Source organism: Gorilla gorilla, chromosome 2 (assembly GCF_029281585.2).
Source record: "Gorilla gorilla gorilla isolate KB3781 chromosome 2, NHGRI_mGorGor1-v2.1_pri, whole genome shotgun sequence".
NCBI lineage: Eukaryota > Metazoa > Chordata > Mammalia > Primates > Hominidae > Gorilla > Gorilla gorilla.
This window is the reverse complement of record NC_086017.1, coordinates 31,373,086-31,397,049: the sequence shown is the minus strand read 5'-3', so window position 1 is coordinate 31,397,049 and position 23,964 is coordinate 31,373,086. Positions and strand designations below refer to the sequence as shown.

The window sequence follows — 23,964 nt, the reverse complement described above, 5'->3', positions numbered from 1 at the left end:
AACCTCATGAGTTTCAGTTGGGCTGTCAGGTCAACCCTGTGTGAAAAGCTGGCTCTGGAGAGTGTGGTGATGGCCTATAGGTTGTCACTATGTTTGAAACAAGTGACTGGGACCTCTTTTTTGAAGGGCTTATACTCTGAGTTAGCATTTGGGACACATTTTATCTCACAACCTTGCTAGTTCCTAACTCTTGAGTGGAACCCCCAACTCTGTCAGGAATTCTCAGATAACAAAACCTGAACAGAAGGACAGAACAAAAAATACTGGGTTTAGCTGGTAGGGATTTCAAGAGAAAATGAGCCAGCCAAGAGCACGGGAATCTACCTAAGCAGTGTGCTTCTTTGGCAGGCTTTTAAAAATAAAACCCCAATATTAGGTCATTTCAGGACTCTTTGAATCAGGCTTTGATCCTCCAGAGTTTCATCTGGGGATGAAATGAGGAAGAGACTAAGAAAGGAGAAATCTTTATTAAAAGTTTGTATTTATCTGGGTTTCTTTACAAAGTAATAATATTCATTTTTTCTATCAACTTCTCTTAGACATGGAAAATCTGACCTTGAATATCTAAAAAGGCAAAGGTGACTTTACATGTGACCAGTAGATACATTCATAACCTCCAATAAACAAGGGGATATTTACGTTTCTATAGAGTATTATGAACAACTCATAAATTGTTTTGTATTTGATATAAAATCATACAAACCATAGTGATGTCTATTTGTATATTGTATAGGTTAAGAAACCAAAGACCAAAATATTTAGTTGACTTTTTCAAGGGCAATAGGCTACTCAAACAGCTAGGTGGACAAGAAATAGGGCTCTTAAGTTCCCTAACATAATGTTTTTATGTATGATATCAGGGGACATGCCCTAGGAGAAATTTATTTTGAGACTTGCCTTGACATCAGCTGATAGTTTTCAAGTAAGACCATCAGTCACTTAAGTTCTGCACACAATACAGAAGTTATTCAAGGTGGATATCAGTAGCATGTTCAGGAATTGCTGGGATATAGAAACATATTTAAAAATTGAGAGCCACTTAAAGGACATTACTAATACCGTAAGTATTGAAGGGAACAGGAGAATCTGTGTTGAGAGTCTATTTCATTAAATGCAAAGAGTTTGAGAAGAGGATTAAGCATGGGTAAAACTGGAAGCACAGAATATGAGGAGGAAGATAAAATGCAGTAGTGAAGCAAGAGATATATTTCCAATTAAACAAACTAAAAGTTTTCCATGGGTTCCCAGAAAACGAGGCAAGAAGCCATTAATGCTAGGAAGGCTCTAAAAATCTTAGATATCAATGTTGCATGAATAAATGAAAGAAGCATTCAAAACCAGAAACATTTTTCCTTATTGCTGTGACAAGGAAATGAAGGTAGAAACAGTATCAGCCAGGTGTCGTGGTGTTGCAGCATATTTCCCTAGTTCAGTTAAAGACTGTGTTCTTGTCCATATCACCGCCACAGAAATTGAGGCTCCCAAATGGCGTAAAGTGTGAGTAAAGCAGAGTTTTATTGGGTGAAAAGAGAAATCGGGATCCTCTGCAAGGCCAGAGTCCCCTGTTAGAGCGCTTCCCACCGCCCTTCTAATCCCAGGTTTCACACGGGAAGAGGAGGGGCCAGGCTCCTCCCCACTACAAACTTCCCGAGGTTACAGCTCAGTGGACAGGCTGGTTGGAGTTTCTCCAGGGACCCCCTCCCACCTGGCTGTCTCATTCCTCCATCTAAAGAAGTACGTGTGGCCAGGTGCATTGGCTCACACCTGTAATCCCAGCACTTTGCGAGGCCAAGGGGGGTGGATCACCTGAGGTCAGAAGACCAGCCTGACCAATATGGTGAAGCCCCGTTTCTATAAAAATACAAAAATTAGCCAGGCATGGTGGCAGGTGCCTGTAGTCCCAGCTACTCGGGAGGCTGAGGCAGGAGAATCGCTTGAACCTGGAAGGCAGAGGTTGCAGTGAGCTGAGATCATGCCACTGCACTCCAGCCTGGGAGACAGAGCGAGACTCTTGTCTCAAAACAAAACAAAACAAAACAAAACAAAAAGTACATCTAACTATCCTTAGAATAAGAACGAAGACTGATCTTAACTGCTTTCTGCTAACAGGAGGTGCTATTTTGGGGAAGCGGCAGTCAGAGCTTCCCTAGAGGCCTAGGGGGTCCCAGCAGAAGGGGCTATCGTCAGAGGCTCTGGTAGAATGACTGTTTGGAGTTTGATGCCCTGAAGGCAAGAACAGACAAACTGGGTTATTAGAAAACATGTATTTAAATGAAACAAGGGGAGGGGTAAGGACGGCTAAAAAATTCCAAGGCCTTTTACCAGTTTGCACAGGGAGAGGGAAGCCAAAAGCCCGACTGGTTAAAAAACTATGCTTTTGCTGGCAGGTTGGGCTTCTGGGTTCCCTTCTCCTGAGCCCAATCCTAAACCAACCAGTTTAAGGTTTGGGAAATTAACTCTTTCCAGTTTGGAGGCTGCATCTGAGGGGAGTGTCCCATAGTACAGAGACACAGTTACATATCAGTGAAGAGAGGATCCGAGGAGAAAGGAATAAAAAGGCATTTTTCAAAGGAGTCCCAGGGTTTCAGCATGCATTCTAAAGGGATACAGGCAGAAGATGAATGGCTACCCATTTAGAAAGAGGGGAGCAAGTGTCCCTGGATCCCTTCTCTTCCTATCAGACACCCAGGGTATGTGGGGCAGAGAGGGAAGAGTGTCCACTTTCCCTCTTCTCTCCTTGCATCCACGAGCTCCAGCGACTTTAGCAGGCACCACCGTAAGTGCAAAAGTGGCTTGAACCCATGAAGCGGGGGGGCTAGAGAATAGGAATTATCCACTCTCACCTATGTCTCTTTCCCACCTACTGTCAGTAGCCTTGGAGTTCCCTAGACCTCATTTATGCCATGGACATTAACATGGCCTTTATCCATGAAACAGGAAGCTTGCGGTTGGCTTAAATGGCAGGAATCAGCCACACTCACCTAAGCTGTGCCTTTTAACCTCCGTTTGCCTCTGGATCCCTTAGATCCAGTTCTCTTTCCTAGAGCTTTGACCTAAAGCTTGGAATTGAGTCTGGGACAAAAATATGTCTCAGGGGGGTTGCATGGACTCCTTATCATAAGCCAAATCTAAGGTGAAACTGTGGAACTGAGTCCTCCTCCAACAAGGGAGAGGAAAGGATGTCTTGTGACATACCCATCTAACTGCTGGCTATAGTTAGGTTTGCTGGGATTTGGGTGAATGGTGCTCGGCTTTGGTTAGTTCCCTTGTTTTTACTTTCCCAAAAGGAAACCTCTGGGTGATGGGCACACTATTTATTCCATCACCAGATAGGATTTGCAGGATAATTGCTCAGAACTAGAGTATCAATCCGGATTCCTACATTACTCATCCTGTTAGTTCTTTCTGAGCTGCAGCCAGAGATTGCTGGTAGGGTCACAGGAACAAGCAGGGTTAGTGTAAAATGTAGGCAAAAACTTAAAAACAACTAATGAGTTTCAAATTTAATGACAGATGTATGGTAAGTTTGATGAGTTTTGGGACATAATTTCTCTTTCCAGTCCTCAATTTTGTTAAAAAAAAATATGATAGGACTGAGTAGTTTGCAAAATAGACTTGGCTTGATTATTGGCATAAAGTACAGCAAGAATAATTATTTCTACAAAGACTTTTTGGATTGGCTTTGATGGAAGTTTGTTCCACAAGGAATCTCAGATAAGACCTTTTAAAGCCCAGCCCAACCATGGGTTTGCATCCTCAAAAACCTGTGAGCTGGGTGATCCTCTCCTCTTGAGGTCCCAAGATAAAACTTGGAGTTCCTAGACCTGTTACAGAAAGTGACACTCTTTACTGAACACAAGTCAGGAACCCTGATTAGGGACTGTGTAGAGGAGGGTCTCAGGCCAGTCTCCCATGGAGCTTTCATCGGCTCTGTAAGTCGAACTTGACTCCTTATAGGGAAGCATACCCTTCCAGTCAAAGTCTTGATAAAATAACAATTTTTTTCCAATTGTGTTCTAATGCAAAAGAAAAATGGATTTTTATTGCTGTCATCCAAACAACTATATTGCCATAAGAATACTCATAGTTTCCAAATTCTAGAGGAGCCAGGCAGAGGGAAACAAACATGCTCCAAATTTTGATCACAGGAGTGTATACCTTATTTATTAAAAAACTTTAAATAGTTCAAAATAAGTTTCCTTGACTCTGAAAAACAGAACATAGATCAGCAATATTCCAGGCAAAAGTCAAAAAAGTTGCTTCTGCTTTGAGTTCAGTCCATTTAGTAAACTCTTGTTTTGCTTGATATTCACGAGCATTTCAGCTCTTCATGAGTCTTGTACATTTTCCTTTATTCCAATGTTACAATCTCTAAAGTTATCAGAAGTCTGTATTTGAGAGCACTTGTTAAAGTTCTATAGCTCATTTTAAACCATCTTTGAAAAGGATTAAAACAAGACAACAATTGTCTGTGAATAGCAAAATATCCAGGGTAGTTACAGTTAGAAACACAACAGGGAAAGAAGTTTAGTTATCTCTATGGTTTACAATAACTTAACAATCTTAATTATGATTGATGGCATATACTTAGCCGTTAAGAGTTTTAGAAATCCCATACAATTTTCGAACATACGTTAGCATTATTCACCAAGATATAACCTAAGGAAGATTGAACATCATTTTGGCAATCCTGTATACGTGAACACGTCAAATAATCCTGTTTACCTCTCTTTTCTGGACACTTCAGGGGCCCTCTGAAGTATTCGCAAAGCCAGGTGCCAGGGAAGACAATTTTGAAACTGAAGTTTGATTTTGGTTAGGCTGCTAAATGTTCGAGGTCTAAAACACTTAATATTATGAAATAGAATTCCAGATTGCCAAAAAGTTATTTATTTTGCCAAAATGATGACTCAGAAATTTTAAAGAAGCAAAAACCTTTCATGAATCTTTACAAATTTTGCCGAAGACCAGATTAGCATTTTAAGAATACCTTGTGATTGTATTTCAATGCTCAATTTGCAGAAAAACCACATAATACCTTTTTTTGAATTTAGTCAATATGTTCACACAGAGAACCTCTTTTTCAAGATTAATTTCCAGAATTTTTCCAACACTTCTTTGAACCTTCAGCTTTTTCCTAACTCAAAACAATCCTGTAACCCTAGGCGAAAGTTTACATTTCCACACCTTCTTATAACCTTTCACTAAAAAAAAACACAAAACACATTTTACTGTTCCTACACACCTTGCATGCAAATCCATTTCTAGTAATGTCGATAAACTCCTAGCAATTTTTAACTTTAAGGGAAAACTTGATAAGTTGCCTTAATTGTGTGCTAACTGCAGCCACGTTTTGCCTTCTTAGTCAAGTTTGTGGTGAGTTCCATATGTCCCCAGGTCTTACCAATTGCGAAGCTGGCAAAGCAAACAGTTCTCAAAACCCAACAAGCAGTTTAACCTCAAACACTTGCATCTGACCTGCATTTTACTAATAGTCGTTAGTGATGTTTTTATTTCTTAAAGATTAAAGCCACGTGAACTGAAAGGTACCACAGATTTTATCTGCCCTTTAAAAAATATTAGATCCAAGTGCTTGTCTTTCTTTAGGACAAATTAATTAGAACTCTTTTTACGGACATCACACACTACACACACAGAAAAAAATCCAGTCGCTAGGTGGGGTCCTTTAAGAAACAGGGCTAGGAAAACATGCAGATATCAAACCAGAAAGAAACTTACTTCCTAAGGCAGGATTGCTAAACAAAGCCTTGCCACCAGTTACAAGCCATGCCCTCAGGATGTAAAACAACATGGAGGCTTGATTTCACAACCAAAACTTTGCAGAAAATATAAACAGCGATAGTTGCAGGACTTGGGGGCCTGGCCTAATACAACATCTTCTAGAGAGAAAGAAAGAAAAAAAAAAAAAACATTAAAAGTTAACTTGCTGACAGGACACAGAAAGGGAAAGAAAAGCAACAGTTTAAGAATGCTTGGGGAAGAACCTCTTATTCTTATGCAACTGTTTCCTCCACCAGTTGCATAAGAAAAGTTAAAGCTTAATTACTGTCGGACGGAGTAAAGCCCCTTGGCTGGGGAAGGGGAAGGCTGCAGATGCTTGTGGCTGGAAACCAGCCAACCGGCTGTGCGGGGACCCTTAGGCCATGCAACCCAGCCCCGCAAGGAGTGCGGAGCGGCTGGGAACTGCTGCTCGCTAGTCCGTCTGGAAAAAGGAAAAGACCGTGAAAAGGCCCCCGACCCCCAGGAGCGACAAGGGGTGGAGAGCGGTCTCCCATATGCTCAGAAATTGCAGGATGAAAAGGCTTAGAAACAAGGGTGAGCGGTTTTCCGAGATAGTCCCGCTCTTGTCGCGCAGACTGGAATAGAGTGGCGTGATCTTGGCTCACTAAAACGTCCGCCTCCCAGCTTCAAGTGATTCTCCTGCCTCAGCGCCCTGTGTAGCTAAGATTACAGGCGCGCGCCACCACATCGCCTAATTTTTGTATTTTTACTACAGAGGGGTTTCACCATGTTGGCCAGGCTGGTCTCAAACTCCTGACCTCACGTGATCCGCCCGCCTTGGCCTCCCAAAGTGCTGGAATTACAGGCATGAGCCACTACGCCCGGCCAGCAGTGAGAGGTTTTGAGTCCCCCTGTCACTCACCTCTTCAAGAGCCCCAACGTTGCATGCCAAGAATGTTGCAGGACTTTTCCTTCCTTCAGCTGAAGACTGGGTTCTTGTCCGTCCCATGGCCAGGAAAATTTAGGTTTGGAGAAGGTTTAAAGGGTGAATAAAGCAGGGTTTTATCGAGTGAAAGTCGGGGGGAAGAAAAAAAGGGAAACAAGGTTCCTCCGCAAGCCCAGAGTTCCCTGCTCGAGGTTTCCTGTCGGCCCTTGAAATCCCAGGTTCCACACAGGAAGAGGAGGGGCCAGGCTCCTCCCTGTTGAACTTCCTGAGGCTACACCTCAGTGGGCAGGCTGATTAGAGTTTGTCCAGGGTACCCCCTCCCACCTGGCTGTTTCAGTGGCACACACCTGTAATCCCAGTGCTTGAGGAGGTGGAAGTAAGAGGATCACTGGCAGGCCAAGGGATTGAGACCAGCCTGGGCAACACAGCAAGACTGTCTCTCCAAAAATCTTAAAAAATTAGCCAGGCATGGTGGTGCGCACCTGTAGTCCTAGCTACTTGAGAAGCAGAGGTTTGAGGATTGCTTGAGCCCAGCGGTTCGAGGTTGCAGTGGCTACTGATCACACCACCGCTCTCCAGCCTGGGCAGCAGATGACACCTCATCATCTCTGGGAAAAGAAAAAAAAGGAAGAGAAGAAAAACCCAGGAATCTCTAAGATGGTTTAAGTTTCATAATTTCTACATTTTGATGAAAATGAAGTTTAGGCTTCCTTTTCCGCAGTGACTACTCTCTCCACAATGCAGGATTCATATCCTAAGTAACTGATTCTTTGAAACCTAAACATGAAAATTCACATATTTTTAAAGGGAAGTAAATAAGTGCAATTAGACTTGAGCATGACCTAGAAACTTGTTCTTATGATTCTGAAAGCTTGTTTTGTAGAAGCCTCTGAGTTTTAGTTTATTTGAAAAAAAAATTACTATTGTCAAACATCCCCAAATTTTAACTTTATGATTGTGAATATTTCAGAGTGCACCAGCGCTGATGAAATCTTTATTAGCTATGGAATAAAATCCTTGATGAAAACCAGTTGCCCACAAATTGCTGGATATACATATCTATTAAAATTTTAATCAGTTTTTTTGTATCTCTTTTTACAACTGTATACACTTCTTAAAGTATTAGTAGGCACTAACAAAACTTGTAGAAACCAAAAGTAGAAACTAGATTAGTGGTCACCAGTAATTGAAAGTCTCAAAGATAAAATTTGCTCATTCCATTTCATTCATCCTAGTTCCTGTTTATCAAGACTCTTGCTTTTTTTGTTATATTTTGTTATAATTTATTTCAGCATATCATAAATAATCAGTTTCATCATAGTCCTGAAAACTAGGACAGTAGGAGGGTTTGTTCCTCGTCAGATGAGCAAAGAAATTTAAGAAAAGGTAACTCATATTAATGTCTATTCCTGTGTAATTTGGGGTTTTGTGGCCATTCGTATCCTTCCCTTCCTAACAGTTGCTGTTTGTTGTTGTCTCATTTTTACTGAGCCCTATCCTCTGTATTAACTAGAGTAATTGTGATGAAATAATTTACCTTTCTCAAGTGTCTCCATGGCCAAAAATGTCTATGTAGAAAAAAATGAACTTTATTTTTAGAGCAGTTTGAGGCTCTCAGTAGTATTAAGCAGAAGGTACAGAGATTTCCCATTTACCTTCTGCCCCCAAATCTGTGTAGCACCCATTCATTTTTAACCTTCTTCACACTAAAGTTTCTTATGGTGATTGGTTTAAGAGTGGTGATTTGGTTTTATTCTCTGATTCAGGGGAATGAAATTGTACCGGGCATGCCATAAATTACACACTGCATTTGGATTACGTTGCTAGAATTTCTTAGATGACTTAACAGAATTTGAAAAGATGAATGTATTCTTTCATATTCTACAGATCTTTGCACAATCCAGGTACTACTATATTAGAACACTGTACTTACACCCAACACTGGCCCAGATTCACCTTTTATGAAGCCTACCAAACCTCATTTTAAATGCAAAATACTGCCTCTGGGATCTGTTGTCTCAGTCCAAATCTGTGTTTTGATATAAATTGAATCTGATAGTGGTAAATATTGCAGTCGTTTGGGGAAGTCTTACCTCGTGAGGAGGGAGTTGAAGAGAAATGGAGGCAAGATATGCCATGAAAGTTTAATTCTCTGTGTACATGTGATTTTTAGTGGTACTTCGAGAAGTAGATCTTTTCATAATTACATAAGTAACATTCAGGGTATGTGGTTACTCTTTATTGGGCATAAATGAGCTTTTAAATTTCTTGTTTATGAAATCTGTGGAGATTGACGTATGGCAAATTATTCTTATCAGGTTTATTGGGACATCAGGTTCATCTTCACAACTTTTAACCTTCTCTTAGATTCCTTTATAAATAAGTTTTCTGAAGGTAGTCTCTGAACAGGTTTTATCCATTTCCCAAGCAGAGCTTATTTTCTCTGCATCAGCGAACTTGTCATGATAATCACTTTTTTTGTCCCAACCATCAATCACTCTTGATTACAGCTGGGTAGAAGTTCTGTTCTGTTGATCAGCTCATCAGTGCACATAATATTACACCTGGAGGCCAGTACAAATCATCCCCCGAGGGGAAAAGCATTTTCCTTCAAGGCTTTTGTCGATGGTTTTATCATTTACATTTAGGTCTCATTGAGTTGTCATGTCTATCTTTGACTCTATCTTCTCTCTCATATAAAATATTCTACCAAAATAGCTCTCAAAGTTTGCTTGATTGTTTGTGCTATATTGTTATTATTCTGCTTTTGCCTATTTAATTCAAAAAAAGGAGCTTATAATCTATTGTATTTTTATTATCATAGTAAGCTTTCTCCAGCTTCTAACTAAATGCATATGAATTATACTTCGATGAATATTCAGTAATTCTGTAAAAAGCAGTGTAGCCTATGTATTACTAGAACGTTTGCAAGTCTAATTTTGTTTATTTTTAATGGTCTCTTAAGTTAGGTTTTTGTTTTATGTTTTGGCTTGGGCTAGGGTATATGTATCTTTAATTTTCATCTTATTTTAAGTAAAACTAACTAGCTATCTTCATGGTTTAAAAAGACATAGAGAAGTAAATATTTTAAAATCAATTGTTCAAAATCAGCATTACTCTTATGCTGTGTTAGTAGTAAAAATATTTCTTATTTCTCCAAGCCAACCCATATTTCTTAAGACCGTAGCATTATCAGAAAAGTTACTATAACAATGATAAAACATTATCATGGTAGAACATTTATTGGTTTCATAAAATATTTAAAATAAATATATGATTTTTAAAAACATTTAATATATTCTTTGTGTATTCCATAAAGAAACTATTTTTCTCTTTCTTGTATTTTGTTGTATTTTTATCACTTTATAAAATCTGAAACAATAATTTAGAGAATCATTTTAACATTTAGAGTACAAAGCATAAAGAAAACAAACTAACATATGAAATTACTGAATAATGTGGATTTAATTAGAAATCATGTCCTTCTATTAAAAGGCCTAATTACAAAAATTAAAATTTCTTTTATGGTTGAACTGCCTATGACAGTGATATATATCTATTTTTGATTGAAATAGGCCAACAGAGAGTTCTGTGTTTTTATTTGATACCAGCATTTAGATATTATTGGTTCTTAATTTAATCCGTGAAACAAAACCAGGGCAAAATGGCATCAATTAATGAGAAAGTGATCTATGTAGAAATGTATAAGCCACACAGCACTGAATAGGCATTCAGTGTTTTGAAAAGCTGAACTAAACATTCAGACTGGCTCACTGATGTGTCTGTGGTCTTGAATCTTCCTGGGATAGGAGTTGATCAGGTTTGTCAAGGGTTGCATTATTATTATGCAGGTTTAAAAATTAACTTGAATATTTTGCTGCACCCACTCCCTTTGTTCCGTATTAGCTGAAAACTAGTTCATCTCTTCTCAGACCAGAGAGACTAGTCAAATGGTTTACCACAAGGAACTTGTCATTTTAGCCCACAGTATGGTTTTTATACATGAAACAGAACTTTTAAACTTTAGCCACAGTGTATGAGCTAATGCTTGACTTTGAATCACCCCAACATAAGTGGCAATATTCGTATATTTATAAAACACTCAGATTGGCTGAAAAATGTATTTATGTACTTATTGTAGACAGTGTAATATGAAATGATAAATCTGTAGTTTACATAAGTAACTTAAAGAAGAGATTCCCTTTCCCCACTCCATGCCCCAACCACAGTTTTTTCCCTGTGGAGATACTGAGATATGCAGTTCACATTGTATAATTCTATTAGCACATTACATGTTGGCAGAACATTTGATGCAGGTTTAGGAAGTAACACAGTGGTGGTGGGATCCAGTTTCTAAAATTTTGACCCTGCCATCTCCTCTAACTTGAAACAAGTTGCTAATCTTTAAAATAAAAAATGCCAAGAATTAAAACCTCAGTGGAAGCAGAGATTCCACTGAAGTTATTTTATGTACAGAACCAAGTTTCTTTGGTTTTTAAACAAACTCCTAGGTCACTGAAGAGTGTAAAAGAGTGAAAGTTAACATAGCACACAACCTATCCTATCTCATGAAGAGAGATATATTCTCTCAAAAGGGTTTCCAATTCTGCTTCACAGAAGAAATATTTCTGTATCTGGAAATGGAGGGAGGGGAGTAAGTTATCAATACAGACTTCCAGATGACCCCCATGTTTGTATCTCCAGCTGATTCTCTCCCTCAACTCCATACTCAGATATTTGCCTGCTCACGCAATATCTGCACTTGTTTACCTAATAGATTCCTCATACCTAAAACTTCCAAAACCAAAGGCCGCATCTCAGTCCTCCAAAACCAGAGAACATTCCTCTTATGATGGCAACTCCATCCCTCTGGTTCCACTGGCTAAACATATTGGAGTCATTCTTACTCCTATTTCACACACTAGATTCAATCTTACAGAATGTTAGATATACCTCCAAAATATATCCAGAATCTGACTGCTTCTCACCATCTTCATGCCACCCCTTTGGTCCAAGCCACCATTGTCTCTCATCTGTATTGTTGTAAAATTCTTAATCATTCTCCCTGCTTCTACTCCCTGTGTTCATCATTTTAAAAATATAAGCCAAGAGCAGGTGGCTTTTCTGTTGAAAATCTTCTAATGGTGCTGCATTTCACTTAGATTAAAAGGCAGAATCCTTAGATTTCATAGGCCACGCAGCTCTATGAAACATGGCCTCTGGGAGCCTTTTGTGCTTCATCCTCTCCCACTGCCCACCTCACTCACTCCTTTTCAGCCTCACTGGCTTCCTGGCCAGGTCCAAGACTATGTGAGGCACCGATCTTGGGTGTGAAATTTAAGAGGGTTCTAGAAAAACTCAGTAATCTAGACAAATAATATTTTAATAAATATTTAAATGATAAAATTAGCAAGCTGTGGCCCACGAGATAGCTGCCTGCTTTTGTAAAGAAAATTTTATTATAATCAGGTGAGTAAGACAGGGTTGTACTAGCACAGGGTCACATCGTGTCTTTTTAAAAAATGTTGGGCCGGGCGTGGTGGCTCACACCTGTAATCCCAGCAGGTGATTACAGATGCCTGTAACCCGAGGCAGGTGAATCACCTCAGGTCAAGAGTTCAAGACCAGCCTGGTCAACATGATAAAACCCCGTCTCTACTAAAAATACAAAAAATAGCCAGGTGTGGTGGCAGGCACCTGTAATCCCAGCTACTTGGGAGGCTGAGGCAGGAGAATCACTTGGACCCAGGAGGCAGAGGTTGCAGTGAGCTGAGATCACGCCACTGCACTCCAGCCTGGGTGACACAGCGAGACTCCATCTCATAAAAAAAAAAAAAAAAAAAAAAAAAGTTGATATTTTGTTCACCATGAATTTTTGTTTTGCATTGATTTTAATTTTTTAAGCTATAGCATTAAAATGTTATTCATCTTGATTACTTTGTTTTTTAGTATCCCTGAAATTTTGCTTCCTTGAGAAGTGCTACATTAACCTTACTGTAGTCATGACTCTGTCCTTACTATACCTTGAGTGCACCAGGCTCACTCTTTCCTCTCAGCCTTTGCACTGACTCTTCTCTCTGTCTGGAATACTCTTCCCTCCGATTTCTGCATGCTTTGCTTCTTCAAGCTATACTCAAGTGTCATCATCTCTTGATGCTTACTCTGGCCACTGTATTTAAGATTCAGACCCCATCATCCTTACTTTCCTTACCTGATGGTTTTTCTCCTAAGCACTAATCGTGTTTTAATATTCTACATAATTATTTATTATGTATATTGCCCAACTCCAATTAGAAGGTAAGCTCTATCAGGCAAAGATTTTTGCCTGTTTGGTTCACTGTTTTATCTAAGTATTAGAGCATTGCTTGATATATAGTGCTTAATAAGTACTAATTAAATGCATAAATTAATGACCAAATAAATATCATGATGCTTGCCAGTTATATACATCCAAGCCTTCTTTTATTTAAGCTCTAAAATATTTCAGCCCTCCCCAAATTGGGCTTCCTCCTCTTTCCAACTCAAACCATAGAAGCCTACACACCATGACAGTAAATGGAGACAACATTAGGAGAAATGGGAGAAGCTATCTTTGCCCCAATTCATTCTTGGTGAAGGAATGTGGTCTTCTTCCTGTGAACTTACTACATTTTCTGACATCATAATATTTTTTCTGGTCATGGACATTAGTTTTATAGTGGATCCAGGCTTTTCTTAATATCTTAGCACTAAGCATATTGCTAGAGTCCTCCATTACCTACTTCATCAACAAATAAGATGAATACCTGGTGATAAATTCCCAATTGTCAGCTAGGGAAATAGTAAAATGAAAGAGACGTATACTTTTTTTCCAAATAAGTTGTTACTGTTTAATCATTAAGAAAGTTTTGGATAATCAAAGGTTTTGGCAGTGCCTAACCTTGTAAAATATAGGGGAATATTTGTTAAACATAATAGATCCAGCTCCATCTTCTTGTTATGATTGTGGGGAATCCAGGATATTTTCCTCATCCCAGTTAAAGCCCCACTCTGTCTACCACAGACTCATGCAAATTAGTAGTATAGGCAGTTGTGTATTTAAGAAAACTCGGGGTGACTAGTGATGGGATGGTATCAGAGGAAAGCAAGACCTAGAAATAAGTGTGGCTAGACATACCTTTTTGTTTTTCCCTTTGTGGAGGTTAGCTCATGTGAAACAGTGGGCACATGTAAAAGTGGCTAGTTAGATCTGTGACATGGTTTAAGAGAGCTTCTAGACTGATATTCAAAGCTAAATTATGTAGACAAATTCATCAGCTTTACCCAAAGAGCCAAGCTGAAAGAATGAAAAAAAAAAAATTGCTAAGTGGATATATTTTCCTTTTTCTAATCTTTTACTCATGAGAGCAATTTCCTCTTATTCTTATTCTGATAATTCTTCAGATTGGTTTGAGGTTTCATGATAATCATTCTCTGTGCCTAACAAAACAGGAGCAGATAGAGATGTACATTTTTCTGTTGCTTTAACTCTGGCAGTTGCCATGCGATGTGATCTTTGTAGATGTTGCTGAAAACCTAGGTTTCTTCAGTAAGCAACTTCCTAATAACCAGGACTGAGTATTTTCTAAGACTTCATTCAGCTAAAGAGAGGAGGATCAAAGGTACTGAAAGAATCAGTGAATTTTTTATGTATTAGGTATGCTAGAAGGTCACCATTAGCTGGCAGTTAGATGAATAAAAAGGAAAAAGAAAAAGACTTTATCAACTTTAATTGATCATTCATACCTAGAGTAACATGATTCTTTAGAAGCAGCATCAGTGATAGGTACTGACATTGCTACTTCCTTGGCATCACAAAGAATTCTAGGCAAGTTGTTATATTGTTGTTATGTTCTTTAGATGATTTAGCCTATAGTTAGTGCAGTCCTACACACTAAGAGAACATTATCTGAAACTTATTATAGTATTTCTTGTGATCTCAATTTTACTTATGTAGAAAGGAGAGTTGAGACAGATTTTAAACACCTGGACTTCCTTTCCATAGACTTCCAATAACCCCTATAAGGACAATTGCTCAAAAGAAAACAAACACAAATGGCAGCTAAATATTTCTTACTCCACAATACCAGAGGACATCAGGGTGTCTTTCATGAACCGTTGCTTCAAAACCCATCCATCACTGGCAACAGTTTTCCCATAGATTAAGGACTAGATTTGCATTCTAAATGATTTCTTTCCAACAGCTGCTGTAAGATAACTTGGCTGTAAGTTAAGAGTTTGCATTTGATCAGCTGCCAGTGAAGATCATAAAATTCAGCTTGGCAACAGAATTTAGGAAAAGAGGTCTCCTCAGCCCAGCTGTGCTTATCCGAGTTAGCAGCAAGCGTAAAAGCACTACTCCAGCTCTCTTCTTTTCCGGTCAGCTTGGGAGTGATTTGCCACTGATGAAAGTTCAGTTTAGTTCCAATTTTTTTTGTGTTTGAAGAACTGAACCACCTTTTGTTGAGTATTTGGGGTGTGTGTGTGTGGTGGCGATTATATTAAGTCAGCTACAGTAGACCTCTTAGAGTGTTGATGGAACAATCTGTTCAAATCTATGGGTTTTCACTTGGTAAATCATAGTGATGAATGTTTCAGTTTTGCACCTAGTCTACAATGCAAGTTCAGATGAGAAAGGAGTTCTTTTCCAGGTTACTATTTGCTCCAGCTTTGTGAAATGGAAAGATAGAGGACTTGGATTAGGCTAATTCTAGTCTTAACACTTATTAGATGTGTGATTTTGAGTAAGTTTTTTTTTTTAACTTCTTTGAGTCTCAAATTCTTGTATAATGAAGATGATTATACTGCCATATAAGCTGGCTCTAAAGATTAAAGAAGGGTATTGTAAGCAAAGCAGCAGATTCACAGTAAGTATTCAGTGTTAATTTTCTTTCCTCTTCATATTTGATATTGGCATCAAAATAGAAAAATTGTTCATACTTACCATCTTTCTAAAACACAAATTAGGTGACTATGGCAAAGATGCTAGATGTCTGATATTTCTCTTTTGTCTTCAGTAATATAATTGAATGTTAATTGGGCTCTGCCAATATAGTCTCTCCTTTTGGTTAATTTAACTCTGCCTTACAGTAGGGATTTGAACATGGATGTCCATTAAATAGTCTTTTAAAAATATAGATAGATGGTATAAATTAATTCTAGGAGCAATTTATGATTTTACTTTGTAACTGACAAGTTGATTTCGGGTTTTCTGTCTCTTCCTTTCTAATCCTAAGCCACAAGATCTTGTGTAATAAATGCAGGCTTGACCTAATATTTTTCATAAATGGTATCTATTGAATTGCTGTTCAGGTATCTAACAGCTGGCATTCTGAGTCATATAGATGGATGATAAATGCACAGCTATAGTTATATATTAAATTTATATGCCATCGACATTCACCAAAGGTTTTCGTTCTATAGGATTAATGGAACATTGCTAGAGTTCAAATATTGAGTGCACCAAAAGTTTCTCAAAGAGAATTGGCCTTTATTTTCAAATAAGAAAGTTAGTATGGGCAAAAATAAAAATAAAAATAAAAGGCATTTTCCAAATGTGAAGCAGTCACTTAGTACTTGTGGTTTTCTAAGTGGGGAAACGTTGCTTGTGTCAGCAGTTCATTCGACGGGCCAATGATGAAGTGACTTCCTCTGCTCATGTTAAATGGTGAAGTGCTTATTTCCCAGTCCATTGGGAAGATTTAGAGCTGCAGCCTACAAGGCGAGGGCCACCTGCTCTTTCACTCACTCGTTGTTTGGTAGTACATCGGTAATTTTAGGGACCTGTGATGGCTTGTGGCCTTGTTTGTCACTGTAGCTTTATGCATAACTTGTCAATTTATGGCAGTGATTATATATCCATCTTCATAGAATACACACCCAGGGTTTGAATTACAAGATCTTTAACCCTCAGATTTCTGGACCTGTGTGAAGCAGTTGCATGAACTCTCTAAAATCAGAGGCAAGTGATATTTTGGAGTGCCAGATGATGAGTTTTAGAAGCTATTTGTCTTTGTAAAATGCTTTGATTTACTACCTTAAGTGTGTTTCTTAAATACAACAGTACCTAGAATAGCATTTGGCCACCATAGGCATTTAGTAAGTGCTGAATGAACTCTATATATGCTAAAATGAATTGCTGAGAGATAAACAAAAACATGAAACAGAATATAACCCTAAAAGTTGCTAGATCTGTTTTTTTTTTTTTGGAAATATTATTCAGCATATTATATTATGGACAAGTGAAATATGTACACTTTTGTACAAATGCTGCCTGCATTTATTTCAATTATGGGGTACAGATGGTTTTCTTTTTAATTATTTTTCATAAGGCTTTGAAATTTACATTGGCGACAACCAGAAGGAAACTAAAATGTTCCATTCTCAAAGAATATCTTGAAATCTAATTATCAGAAATCCATATTCAGCTAATTGTGATATTGAATAAACCAAATGTTTGCGATTTATATAATTCATCACTCTGTATTCTCCTGGCCACATTCATCTTTTCAGGTACCTTCCCTCCCCCACACTGATATATTACAATGCTATTTTGTTGCATAAATAATAAGGGTTTATTATGTAACAATGAAGAAGTCCAGAGGTAAGATGGTTTCAGGGTTAATTCACCAGCTCATGATCTCACCAAGGACCAAAATGCTCCCCATCTTTTTGCTCTTCCTCCCCTAATTCTAAACCTTCCCTCATGGGTGAAAGATGATTGCAGCAGCCCTTGACATCACAGGCAGACCTAACCACATCCAAAGAAGGAGGTGCATTATCTCCCATGACTGGTGCTTGCTCTCTCTCTCTCTCTTTCTCTCTCCCGACTTTATTTTTAGAGCAGTTTGAAGCTCACAGTAGTATTAAGCAGAAGGTACAGAGATTTCCCATTTACCTTCTGCCCAGATCTGTGTAGCTTTACCCATTACCAATATTTCCCTCTAGAATGGTACATTTGTTTCAATTGATTTACCTACACTGACACATCATTATTACCAACGTCTGCAGTTAACTTTAGGGTTCATGATTGGTGTCGTATATTCTATGGGTTTGAGCAGATTTAGAATAATATTTGTTACCATATTATACAGAATAGCTTCATTGCCTTAGGCGTTCTCTGTGTTCCACCTTTTTATCTTTTCTTCCACTCTAACCCTTGGCAATGTGTAATCTTTTTACTATCTTCATAGTTTTGTCTTTTCCAGAATGTCATGAAGTTGGACTCATACAGTATGTAGCTTTCTCAGATTGGCTTCTTCGACTTAGTAATATGCATCTATGACTTTTAGTGGCTTGATGGCTCATTACTTTTTAGCATTGAATAATGTTACATTAGCTGGATGTAACAGTTTGTTTCTCTATTCAAATACTGAAGGACAACTTGGTTGTTTCTCATTTTTGGCACATGTGAATAAAGCTGCTATAAATTTTATATATGCCGGGTTTTTTTTCTCTTGGACATAAGTTTGTACCTCGTTGAGTAAATATCAGAGAGCATGATTGCTGCCTTATACGGTAAGAGCATGTTTAGTTTTGTAAGAAATTGACAAACCGTCTTCCAATGTGGCTGTTGCATTTTACATTTCTACCAACAATGAATGAGAGTTCCTGTTTCTCCACATCCTTGCCAGCATTTCATGTTGCCAGTGTTCTGAATTTTGACCATTCTGATAGGTGCACAATAGTATCTCATTGTTTTAATTTGCCTTTTTTTTAAAAAAGCATTAAGCAACAGTGTAGAAATTCCCTAAAAGTATCATAATCTGTACCAAGATTGCTCTATGTATCATCACATTAACAGATTCCTGGGCAATAATATCTATAGCTATCATGTATTATGAACTTAATGTTTTAAAATTCACTGTTTTCTTTAACTCTTGTGGTTGGCAAGTGTGGGTCTCAGGTCAATTTTTTTTTTCTTTTGGTTTCTTTTTTAGCCACTACAGCACTAGGATTTAACACAGTGTTTAAACATGGTATGGATTGTAACAACATTTGATGTAAGAACAAGTGCATAAATAAACATGGATTGTTTTTTCTGCTATTCTCTTGGTCTCCTAACACCCCAGGACATTGTTCCCTTTGCGCTTCTCTCAGAGGTGGTGCTCTCTTCCTTCTTCTTTTCCTTTAGATGGACATAGAGCAGTGATGGGCACTGTTAGATTTTGCATCCTCTAGTCTCTGGAGTGAGGACTTCGAACCTCAGTTTCCTTAGAATAACACATCAATGAAAAAAAACTTGTTTGATCATGCTGAGGGTCTCTTTTAACATAACTCTTGTAAGTTATCATGAAAACACCCTTAGTATGTTTCTTCCTACCTTTCTAAGATTACTAGTATTTTCTCCTCCCATTAGCTTAATCCAAAGCTGATTGGAGGCAAGTAGTTAAGGTCTCCCAAAGAGCATGAATCTGGGAGTTTGGTAAAGAAAAGTTATTCCTTCTACAAAAATGTTCTAATGTGATATAGTAAGTAAATCAAAGACCCAGGATGGAGACTCCAGTACTTCTCCCTAAAATGTAGACTTTGCTCAAGGCACTGAAATTGTGCTTCTCTAATTTGATCCTCACAAAGCAAAGAAGAGCTTGTTGTGTTACTCCATTTTGCATTGCTGTGAAGAAATACCTGAGGCTGGATAATTTATAAAGAAAAGACATTTATTTTAGCTTACAGTTCTGAGGACTGTACATAAAGCATAGTGCCAGCATTTGTTTCTGGCGAGGGGCTCAGAAAGTTTGCAATCATGGTGGAAGGTGAAGGGGGAGTGGGCATGTCACGTGGCAAGAGAGGAAGTGAGAGGAGGAGGTGCCAGCCTCCTTTAAACAACCAGCTCTTGCATGAACTAATAGAGTAATAAGTCACTCTCACCAAGGGGATGGCACTAAGTCCATCATGAGGGATCACCCCCCCAATGACCCAAACACCTCCTACTAAGTGCCACCTCTAACACTGGGGATCACATTTCAACACGAGATTTGTTGGGAACACACATTAAAACCATATCACTTTTTCTGCAATAATTTTTCAAATGAAGAAACTGAGATATGGAGAAAAGTAACTTGGTCAAGGTCACGTAATCCATAGAAAGGAAAGCCAAAATTTAAACTCAGGACCAGTAAATACAAACTTAGTTTCATTCCGTTTTACCTAGAATAAGACTTAATGACTAATGCTCAGCTCCTAGACCTGTGGTTTGTGATATTCTAGGTTGTGTTAAGATTTTAATGAAGAGTTATGCTATCTTTACCTTTACATACCTACTGCAAGGCAATGTTTCTCATCTTGAATGTTTGCCAAAGGGACTTAAGATCCATAGATAAAATTTATGTAAGATGGAAGAAAATAATCACAAGATCATCTGTGGGTCTCCTGAAAGTAAAGGCAGAAGTGAATTTTTTAAAAAATCTTTCTAAATTATGATGAGAAAGGACAGCCAGGAGAAATGAAGAAGGATGAAAAAGCTGTACACTTGAAGGGTTCCTGAAATAAAAGTAGTTTTTATTTTTGACATACATTATATTAAGATCTTGGAGAGTTTTCATCAATCATTTGCAAGTCTCCTTAGGAAGTCACAGGGTCTTTTTATTTATTCGGTCAAAGTCAAAGAGGAATATCAGAAACCAAAATTCGATTGCACTGTGGCACAAAGACATTACCTGGCTTTCCTGCAATGGTAAGAAAACCCCACAGTCATATTCTATCTCTAGTTTCAGGTAGAACATTTGAGAAACTAGTTATGCCAACCATACAAAGTAAATATTGACTTAGTAAGAACTGACAAGAAAATATGGAAAAAGTGATTTGGGTTTATCCACACACACACACACAAAATGGAAAAAGTGATTTTGTTTAGTCCAGATCTGAGGTTCAGCACATCTTCTAGGTATTACTTTACTCTAATCTTTCTAAAGAAATACTCAAAAGAGGCCTCCAAAAATATATGTTATATTCTTCTTTTTCTTAAGGACATAGAACTTGTAGATTTTCAGAGCACTTTGATGCTTCATTTAGACAAAGATTAGCTAAAATGAAATCTTACAGACCTCATTGTTTCCATATGCTCATGAACTCTCTCTTCTTTACTTTGGCTAAGAACTCTGTTTCTCCAGGATTAGAGCATAATAGTAAGTAGATGTATTTGTTAGTTTCATGTAACTCTGGCTGCTGTATAAATCAATCAAAAGATGCATAGTGGCTCTAACAAATTAGATACTTAAGTTTTGCTCATGTAATATCCAAAATAAGAGTTTTTGATCCATTGAATCAAATGTTATGATCCATTAGATCCATTTGATCCACCACACCTCTTTCATGTGGCAATTCAGGAATCCAGGACCTTCCATCGTATTGTTTTAATATATTTAATGGGTAGCTTCCAAGATTGCTGCATTTGTCTGCATCAAGCAGGCAGAAAGGAAAGAGCCAGGAAAACTACACTTAGGAATGTTTAGTGCATCAGGGCTGGACATGTTGCAGATCCTGTTCACTGGCACTTATTTCTATCACTCAGTCAAGTAGCCAGTGAACTCTGAGAGAAGTGTAGTCTGGCTGTGTGTCATGGAAGAAGAAATGCATTTCTTTTATATGCCCCTGAGATTGCGCCCCACGAACTAGCTGCATATTTTACATTTTTTTTTTCTATTTAGTTTCTGGTGTAAAAGAAGAAAGTGGGAATTATACTCTATCAGAAAAATACTTCTATTTTATTCTCTCTCCCCTTTCTGGATCTATTTTTCATTCTGAAGAATATCTGCATTTAAGGCAGAAATATTTGAGAAATTCTTCATGGTGCAATGAACTTTGGAGACAGGGAGACCTGGTTTCAAATCTCGCCTCTGTCGTTTACTACTCGTGGACCTTGGGAAGTTATCTAAACATTGTGTTCCTTAGTTTCCTCATCTTTGAAATGGGCAAAATAAAATCCAACTTGGAGGAAAAGTATGAAGTTTACATAAGGTCATTTAAATAATACATAAAATATATTCTTTGGAATTTTTGGAAGCCATTATTAGGATATCTTTATGCTCTTAGTGCTCACGTAAAAATCCATGAAAATGATTTGTATTAGTTATGTTAACACAAAGCTGCGATGACAAATATGCCCTAAGCTAGAGAGGCTTAGAAGAAATAGTTTCTTTTTTTTAACATAGTTTTTCTGCAGTGAGCATTCTGGTTTTCAGGCCATTCTGCTCCATGAGGTTTTGGTGATTTAGCAAGTCATGGCCATTACAGACACTAGGGATACTGAAGACCAGAGGAAAGTCAATCTTAAAATACTAATCTGTGGAGGAAAGCCTAAAGTTAATGATATTTCTATGGATAATTAAGATTTGACTCCTCTGTAGTCTTTAACAATTTATTTTAAAGATAACCAATAAATCATTCTATTCAGTAACTTGATGATAACCTTTTCTATAACCTTTCTATTAATATTTTAGGAGTAGAAAAAAATTCATACTGGAGGTGAAATGACTTATGTTGGGTATATAAATAAAGTTCGGGGCCTAGTTGAGAACTGCACCTTCATGTTTATAGCTTGTTTCTAACTGTACGAAGGTATAGCACTTCTCCCTAAGAATGCTGACCATCAAGAGGATGTAAACCAAGAAATCTTCGTCAAATGAAGAAATGTTGAAGACAGTGGTTAATGTAACAGTATGCACAGTGTGATTCTTTTTTTGTATAACAATATGTAATTATCATTCAACAAATAGATACTGAGCACCTACTATGTACCTACCGATAGAAAAATATATCCCTGAAAGTCTGAAAGAATTAACACTGGATAACTAGTTTATAAGTTACTTTATATTACACCTTTTCCTTATTTGTACTTTTAAGATTTTCTACATCATGGATTTTTTTTTTGAAAAGAGTGAAAGTATTTAAGATAACTTATTAATGCTATTAAAGATATTACCTCATCTTTGTGCTTTTCTAAATGATAGAATCAAATGCAGATCTGTTTCCAGATACTCACTTACAATATGGAAATACCTATTAGTAGTACTAAATAAGATAATAGTGCTCAGTTAAGAACGATCGTGTCAGATGGGTGAAGTTTGCTTCTGGAAGCCATTCCAATTAGCTAATTCATGACCATTCATTCAGATCCTTTATTTCCTTTCCAAAATCTATTGTTTTCAAAATCTATTGTTCCAGTGAATGAATTAGCATTAAATTGTCCTGTCTTGTATGACAGTTACCAATAATATACATGTTGCGAAATCTAACGGACACTTCTACACCCTCCTATCTGTTATAGCAGCAGCAGTCAATAGTGATAGGCATTCCCTTTCAGAAGCTCTTATCACTCTTGCTTCCATGACACTAGATTTTTTGAGTTTTTATCCTGTCTCCATGGCTGCATGTTCTACATCTCCTCTTCTTGCACCACTTTTGTAATAATGTATATATAGATATATTGCTATGTCACAGGCAGAAACATTGCCGCATGTATAAATATTGAAATGAACAAATATATAAACAAAACTAGTCTTCAGTGCAGAGGAGTGATACTTGAACTAATAGCTCAAGTTTTAGGAAATGGAAGAGCAGTGAGCAGAGGCACCTGTGTAGCCCTTCTGCTTGGAAGTTTGTTTGCAGGACCAGCCCTGCAAAGGTGAAAACACAACTACAGATAAACAACTTCAAGGAACAGGCACTCTACAATTCCTTATCAAAAACTAAATTTTGGAATAATTTTACAAACTTCATGCTTGATTTCTCTTAGTTTCCATGCAGCTTGAATCATTGAATCATTCTTGAAGTTCTTTTGTTGTTCTAACACATTAAATTAGCTAATTACAGCTGAATATGTAGTGGAAAATAGCATCTGTTTACAGTGTAACAATATAAAAATTACTTACCAGTAACAGAATAAGGAGCAATTTGCAAAAGCTAATCATATTTGTGCACTTGTCTACAAAAAGTAAATTGTTAATATATGCCCAAGGGGAAAAAAAATCACTTGCTGGTTTAGGAAATGAAAGCAATGATATTAACAACATCACTTAGACAACCGCTGTATTTCAGATTCGAATGTCTCAATTTGTCATAAAATGTAGATGTTTACTATTTTTTTTGACTAGCTTTGACCATGGTAAATTCAAACAATTTGGAGATTAAGATCTCATAGAAAATCAGATGGTCTAAAAAATTTTTTAATGTCTGCAAAGTCAAAATTTTAATAGTTTTTTTTTTTTTTTTTTTTTGAGATGAAATTTTGCTCTTGTTGCCCAGGCTGGAGTGCAGTG

The 23,964-nt window shown here is 37.6% G+C and overlaps 1 protein-coding gene and 1 long non-coding RNA gene across 10 annotated transcripts in view; one reads left to right on the top strand and one right to left on the bottom strand.

Annotated features, from left to right (window-relative positions):
* The window catches only part of LOC129532715 (uncharacterized), a 115,062-nt gene extending 108,151 nt beyond the window's left edge, over positions 1-6,911 (bottom strand). The window contains exon 1 of one of the 2 annotated variants that reach the window (XR_010132775.1): positions 6,665-6,911. This is a non-coding gene — a long non-coding RNA (uncharacterized lncRNA). The remainder of the gene's footprint in view (positions 1-6,664) is intronic. The other variant, XR_008678563.2, reaches the window with a different exon arrangement.
* ZNF385D (zinc finger protein 385D) overlaps positions 1-23,964 on the top strand; it is a 943,735-nt gene that overhangs the window by 812,243 nt on the left and 107,528 nt on the right. The gene's annotated exons all lie outside the window — the stretch shown is intronic.